The sequence below is a fragment of the Pteropus alecto genome, unplaced genomic scaffold (genome assembly GCF_000325575.1).
Source record: "Pteropus alecto unplaced genomic scaffold, ASM32557v1 scaffold7, whole genome shotgun sequence".
In the NCBI taxonomy this organism is placed as follows: Eukaryota; Metazoa; Chordata; class Mammalia; order Chiroptera; family Pteropodidae; genus Pteropus; species Pteropus alecto.
The window spans coordinates 11,127,891-11,136,318 of NW_006494614.1; positions in this window are offsets into that span (position 1 = coordinate 11,127,891).

Consider the following 8,428-nt stretch of genomic DNA (forward strand, 5'->3'; position numbering starts at 1 on the left):
GCCATGAACCAACTCCTTTGGTCAGGGTATCAAGAAATGAAAGGAATTCTCACACCAGGACGCCTGGGAGATTAGAGAAGCCAACAAGATGAATGGACTCCAGCCAGGAGCACATCGAATAATACCATATGCATGTGTGTATGTGCCTACGAGTATGGACTATGAGGTGGTGATATGCATTTTTGTTTCCAGATACTGTAATTTGAGGTGTTAATGATGGGGAGCTCACCGAGAAGTGTTCTTATTCTCATTTTTATTATTTTTAAACATATGAATTGTAAAATGTAATATATTCATATGGTTCAAAATTAAGAGGTTTAAACTGAGATACAATGAAAACTAAGGCTCAACACCTGATCTCCAACCATTCATTTCTCTACTAAAGAGGCAACCAAGATGACCAGTTTTTGTGCATCTGTCTGGAAAAAAGGTACCTTACACATATTACAAACAAATGGATATATGTGTGTGTGTGTGTGTGTGTGTGTGTGTGTGTGTATTCTTTTTCTCTTTGTTTATAAAAATAATAATATATTCATACTCATGGCTCTAAATACCAGCTATAGATGACATTGATTAGACAGTCATTTGGATGTCTGATACATATTTGAAATTCAACATGTTCAAACTAAATTCCTGATCTTTCCCTTCAAACGACTTCCACCAGCAGCCTTCCCATTCGGTCCAACCCCAGCCTTCAGGTTGCTCAGTCATCCTTGACTCTTCTCTTTCTTTCACACTCCACATCCAATCTGTCAGGAGAGCCTGTTGAGTACTTTGAAAATGTTTCCAAAATCTGATCACTGCTCACCACCACCTCTGCTGTCACCCAGGTCACAGCCACCAGCATCTCTCATCTGGATTACTGCCATCTATGGCCTCACAGTGCTTTCTGCTTTTATCCTTATCTCCCACAGAGCACTAGAGGGATCCTTTTCAACTGTTAAGTCATAAAACGCCACACTGGGCCTCCAAACCCTACAATGGTTCCCTGTTCACTCAGAATAAAAGTCAAGTCTTTGATCCCATTATCTTCCTTATCTTTTCCGACCCTTCCCAGCTCACTATTCTTAGCCTCACAGGCCTCTCTGATGTTCCCAGTACTCAGCAGACACACGTTCCTGCCTTGGAACCTTTACTCTAGCTCCCTCTGCCTGGAACTGCCTTCTCTCAGATACTCTTTCCACTAACTCCCTCACCTCCTTCAAGTCTTTGTTCAAATCTCCTTTTAAAAGGCCCAGCCTGTGTCTAGCGTGATGCCTGACATATAGCAGATGCTCAAACGTATTTGTTAAATTTGTGAATGAATTAATAGATTATACTATGCATATCATTTGCACCTTGACTTTTCACTTAACAATATATTAATTCATTCAACAAATATATCTTGGAAATCGTGGAAATAGTTTATCAGCACATACATTTTTTCCTCATTTTTTCATAGAAGCTTATTATTTCACTGGAATTACATCATTAGGAAGATATCATAATTTACATAACCAGTTCTATTTAGATGGTTTCTAATCACTTGTTTTTACAACATACTTTAAAACAATCTGGTCCACATATAATTTTGCATCTATAAGATATCTGTAGAATAAACTCTTAGAAGTGGAATTGCTGGATCGAAGGGTATTAATATTGAAAAATATTGCCAAATGGAATTACATACATCTCTCCAGCAATGTATGAGAGGCGTTTGTTTTCTCACACTTTCACCAATATAGTTTTATAATTTTATTATCTTTGCTAGTCTGATAGGTAGAAAATGAATTCTTGATGTAATTTTAATTTGCATTCTTATTTTGAGCGATTGGAACATTTTTTCATAAGTAAATGATGTTTGATTCTTTTTCTACTTATATTCTTGATCTATTTTTCTATAGGGTTGTTGATCTATTTCTTATTGATTCCTAGGAGTTCTTTTTATAGTAGGGAAATTAGCCTTTTGTCTGTGATAGAAAATGCAAATAGTTTTCTCTGCTTTGTGGTTTGTCTTTTGACCTTGCTTATGATTTTTGACCCAGCAGAATTAAAAAGAAATCTACAAAGTTGAATTCATCATTTTTAGTAATACTTTATCTCCTGGATTTTGTGTCAAACACAGGTCTTCCTCAATCTGATTTATTTAAGTATTCTCCAATCGCTTCTTCTTTTGCAGTTTCATTTTTACTCTTAAACCTTTGATATACCCAGAAGATATTTTGACGTATTGTGAGACAGAATTCAATAATTTCTGTCCTCGATGGCTACCTCCTTGCCCCCAAACCATTAGTTGAATAAGTCATCCCTCTTTCACTACTTCAAAATGCCATTTTTGCTATATGCTAAGTTAATAAGTGACATTAAGAAGATTCAAAATCAGATATTCCATAATTTGGGACAGCATCCCTAAGTTCGCCTTATACCTTTACATTTAATTCTAAAATTCTATTCTGTCCCATTGATTCTAGTGTCTATTCATGTCCCAGAACTACCGTTTCAGTTTCTAATGGCATATAATGAAAAGGCTATTGCCCATTATTACATTGATTGTCAGAATTTCCCTAAATATTCCTATAATCTATGACATTATTCTTCCACCTGAAATTTAAGATCACCTGTCCATTACTTCTCAATTAATGCCAAGAACAAGACCAACAGCAGCAGCCACATTAACCCTGGGGTATTTCTATGGGTTCCCATTAAATTCATAGTCCCCAGCTCCATTCTTAGCTGCTGCCTGTTGCATATTAAAATCACTAAAAAAATAAAGTCTTTTCCTGTTTTGTCTCTGACCTAATTCTTTCTAGACTTCTGATTGCATGGGCAAGCATAGTTTCTTCTCCATGACTGCCTTGGGCTATTGTTCTGGGCTCTGAGACAAGCAATCTTGATATTCCTCTATCCATTATTTTTTCTTATCAGTTCATGCTATAGCATAATTTAAAGTGGTTTGTTCAAAATCATAATCATAAGGGGCTTAACCATAATACGACTTTTATTAACTTCTTTTAGACAGAAGTCTTATAATCCTGAAATAACCTTGCAGTCATTCCAATTCAAACTGTATGTTGTGATTCTGCCTTTTCAATTTGTAAGCATACTTTCCACTTGAGCTGTTAGATTCACACACACGACTGGTTTCTATGCAACCACTCACGTGAAGTACATAGTCTGTCTTGCAGCTTTCCATTCCTTAGCAAAGTGCTTAACATCTGTAGTCAACAAACATACCCCACAGAGTAAAGGAGAAAAAAAAGTTGAGTTAAAGAATTTTTACATAAATGTCAGCAGGCATTTCATAAAATTAAAAAATTTGAAAGCTAAAAGTTCTACCCATCATTGACTAAATACATTTAAAAATCTACAAGCTATAGATAAACCATAACCTACACACACACACACAAACACATAAAAAGACTGAATAAATAAAATATAATGAAATTAGTACATTCTAAAATTTAGAATAAATGACTCTAGGATCTGCATGAGAAATGCAGAACCCTATGTCTTGTGGCCTCTTTTTTGTAGGGATGAAAAATAACAACTAACATTTGGAGTACTTTCTTTGTCTCAGGTACCATGTTAAGCATTGTACTGAGTCTTCACCAAGACCCCATGATCCAGGTGCAGTTATTATCTTCATTTTATAGATGAAAAAATCTGAGGCTTAATAAGCAATTTGTGTAAAGCCAGCCAGTTCCCAGCTGGTAGACCAGAATTTACATCTAGGAAGCCAGAATCCAGATCACAATGCTGCTACAATGTACAAATGAGAAGCTAGAATGGGAGTATTTGCAGGGATTCTTACTACATGGGTAATTATGATTTTTTCAAATCAGCTTTATAGAAGTCTAATATAGGTAAAAAAAAAATCACCAATTTTGTATACAACTAGGTGCATCTTGAAAAATATATATTCAGTAGTGCTATCATCACCAAAATTATAGAACATTTCCATCACCCCTTAAATTTCACCTATATCTCTTCACAGTTGATTCCTTTGTCCCCATACTCCCTGGCTCTTGGCTTTTGGGACTTTCATCACCTGCTCAATCCTTCTCTCTTTCTAGCCTTGGCATTTCCACTCTGCCCTATGAACCTATGAATCTCTGTGGAGCCATAATTCTTTCTACCTTCTTGCCCTCTTTTTTCCCAATGCACAATATTTATCTAAATAAAATATTAAGTATGTAATACAAAGGGTTCTTAGATATGGCGAAGACCATGGTAATGGTATGCAAATGAATGCCTGTTGTTAAGGAGCCCATGAAGTCAATGAATACAGATCTAAGGAGCCCATGAAGTCAATGAATACAAAAGGGCATCTTTTATTTTCGGTTAATTATTTCGATAATCACCTGTTTTATTTTGTTCCCCTCTTATTTGGAAATAAAGAATACAAAATTATTTTTATTAATTATCTATAAATTAGAGGATAAAATGCAAAACACAATGCGTCATATTTCTAGGCATTTTCTCAATAGATTGTGCATATTGTTATATTGTAAGGCCAAGATGGGTTACATAATCAAGATCTTATACACACTTCAGGGAAACTTAGTTACCAAACACCACTTGTTTGTCAAGAAGTCTTTCCAAGGTATTAGTCTCCTTATGGTGATGACCATGGGAAGCAGATAAAAGAGCTTGAGATGAGACAGGAGGAGTGACTTGGACATACCCCCATTGACAGTGGCGTTCTCCCTGAGCAACTCACATAAATCCCTTAGCAACAGAACAATGGGGTTTAATCCTACAACTCTTCAATTATTTGGGGCTCCCTGGCCAGAGTCCACTGAGTGTATCTGTGCGACAGGGCGAAATGAAGCCAGACCATGACCGTCATGAGCTCCCTGGAATGGGTGACTGCAGTCACAGCACAGGCTTTTGTTTCTTCCTGAGGCCTTTCCCAAAGAGGCTGGAATTCTCTTTGTCTTCCAAAGAATCTAGAGGTAGTATTTTGTCAGGTAGGAATCTATAGGCCTGAACCGACAAGAAAAATAATAACTATCTACTTTTAGCCACCTGACAACCTTGAAAAAACAAAACCATGTGTGGACCAGGAAAATTTACCCTTGAGATTGTAGAATCCACTTTGCTGAAAACAAAATTTGAATCGAGCCATTCCTTCACTGACGTGGACATCACTCAGGACTAAGCAAGAATATTAGTTAGAGTAGGAGGCAAGTGATAGTAAGTATTAACACCTCCCAGTACAGCATAATGTAAATGAGGAAATGGAGCCATGAGCCCATTGTTGCTACTTTTGCTCTAAACAGTATTTTAACAAATAAACTCACTATGTTTCTATCCACTTAGCTGACTTCTCTAAGAATAAGGACAACCACCTGTTCCATGTACCAAGAATCTGAGCATCTAACACAACACCTGATATACAGTAGCTTGCTTCCTGATGCATGTTGAATAAACAAAATCAATAATTATTATCCCTCTTTGAATTCTAGATATGTAGATCCCCTAGAATACATTGTATATGTATTCTACATTGGAGATATGTAGATTTCTAATTAAAATCTACAACTCCATGGATAATTACATTTTGTCATTAAATGATATTCCTTCAAATGGGTAAATGACACCAAGGATGCTCCTTGGGAACACTCAGTTCGGGTGAGGAGATAAGAAACACTTGTCCAGTATAGAGCGATATGCCAAGGATATTACTTGGCCTTGGAGTTTGTTTTCGGTCCCCAGCACTCAGCAGAGAGAATCCTCTGTGGCCTTAAAGTCCGGTGATGGGAAATAGTCACCCAAAGCAGGTAAGATTGAAACAGTGCTGTGGGAAATAGGAAATATCACATATGGTTAAAATTAAGGAAAGGCAGACTGATAGATTTGGATCTTTGTAAAGTTTAATACCTAATATTAATTACAATACTTAATATTAATTACAACTGCTATGTAAACAGGGATACTTTTAACTTTATTCAACTCAATACTAAAGTGTTCATATTTGGAACTAAGTAAAATATAACTACATTTATTTTTCAATCCTGCAGTTTGGAATCAGATAGCAATGGGTTGAATGCATCTGCACTTTTCAAATGGAGTGACCTTATGCACAATACCTAACCTCGGAAATGCCAGAATGTCTGTCTGGTTGCTGTGAGGCAGAAGCTGAATAATGCAGGTGAAGCACTCGTATGCTGCTTGGCTTATGACAACTGGACAACAAATGGCAACGCTTTCTTCTTTCCTTTTCTGAGTGATCTCAGCCAAGCAGAAAGAAGAATTTATTAGAGGCAGCAAAATGTCAAACTCTTCTGATCTGTAAGTGGACCTAAGTTTAGCCAAATAGTGTCTACATTGTGTCAGTGTAGATAAGGCCCTCAAAGCTAGAATATACAAGCTTTAAATAGGTCAAATGGAATCAAAGTTGGAGAAAGAAAACCTCAGAGTGACTTCTGTGTAACATGAAAATCCAATGATCACTAAATAGCTTTGTGAGTAGGATGGGTGGGTGAGAAGGAGGGGGTCTCCTTGATCTCTCCTAATGGTACTATGCATCTGTTTCTCAGACCACAGATATTTTCTGTAAAAACAAGTTTCTTTTCTTCAGGAAATGACATCCAGAAAATTAAACTGCAGTAATCTCTAAGGGTCTTTTGATTGAATTCCCAGATAGCCTCCAGGAATCAAACATAGCTTCCTAAATACCAGAAACCACAGGAACTCCTATTATACAGGTAGCATCACAGACAAATAAGAAAAACACATTCTTTAAGCTCTCTTTAGAGTAACTCTCCAAAATGTTTACAATTTCAATAACTTATATGGGGCTTAATATCTAAGGTCTATAATAGCCTCTCTAGGTATTATACTCAAAGTAAATGGTATCAAGAAAGTTCTTAAGTATTCTCAAGTCAAGTTAGGCAAAAATCAGGTTCACCTGGGAGAACCATCTTTTTGAAAATTGCCTGATTTAGTCATAATCAAGTTTCCCTAGAAATTTTTGGAGTAAGGGTCCCATTCAGATTTCAAATGCATACTCACTTTCAGTTTTCACTTGACTTTGGAATCCTTACCCTTGAGCTATGGGCAATTAATCTCTCTCCAAAACCCTGAGAGGGTCTCTGTCTTTTTTGACATTATATTAATGGGAGGAACTACAGTTTATGACCCTCTATAAATTCATCCCTGGGCTTGGCATCAGGGGAGCTCATTGATGTCCAGTTCTGCTCCCCTTCATTTTTGGCTCCCCATCCTTGTCCACTGGAAGAGGTTGGATTCTCCACAGCAACTCAGAATTGCCCTGCTATAATTCCAATGTACTTGGAAGCAGTGCACCCACTCAATGCTTATTTAGGGGCTGAATTAGGCTGATGATCAAATCCAGGTGAAGGATTTGGGTAGGAATAAAGATGATGTTTCCTCAATTTGGCCTTAGGAGAGATAAGGCTGAGTGAAAACAAGAGAATCGAAAGATACACAGACACACACACACCGCGCCATGGTGAGTGTTGGCTCCAGGCTGTGAGTGGCAAATGGGGGCCTGGGATAAGGTCTGTCCTGATAGGGTCCCCTGTGACCACCCCTATGACATTAGCATTTTAGGGTAGTAGGTGAGAGTCCTCTGGTGGGCAATGAGCCCTCCTGGGAGTCAACCTGGGATCAGGACAGTATTAAGATGTCTAACTTCCCTTCTCAGAAGCACTTACATTATTTTTAAAACCCTAAGGATGCTATTGGTTGGAATTGGGGTGGGAGCAGGGGCTCGAGTATGAACAAGAAAAATACTAAAACCATAAGTCATTTGATTTCTTCCAATGTGGTTGAAGACTGAGAAGTTATGTTCCTTTTTCCAACCCCAAAACAAATTGCCTGTTTTCATGTTACTCAGCAGGTCACTGATGCCAAAGGAGACATGCTTGACTGTGACCATGAAGTGACCCCTTCAGAAGATGGTTTCCTTCTGTCCTCTATTGAATGTGCTCAGATATTAATCTCATGGATGATTCTAATAACTCAGATACCACAATCCTAGGTACAACTTCCTTTCACTTCTAGAAGAGACAAAAAACGATACATGACATAGACAGGCCACATTCTTCCAGCACTCATCAACAGAACCTACAAAGACACACACTCGCAGAGTCAACAGACTGGCCACCAAGGCCTTTATGTTCAGGATGAACAAAATAATGACTAAGCGTTTAGGCTGCAGACTCACTCTCTGGATTTGAAACTGGCTTTGCCCCTTATTAGCTGTATGACTTTGAAAAAGTAACCTGTTTGTACCCATTAATGATTCTTCCCTTTCACAAATTGCTGTAAAAATGATGAGTCCACTTGTGTACGTGCTCCCGGCACATGCTTGACTTTGGAATCCTTTGCAATCTCCATTGTTGGCTGCTGCTATTATTTATTCATTTCTAAAAAACCTTAGGGCATCTGTCTATGCCTCATAATATTTTGAACTCTG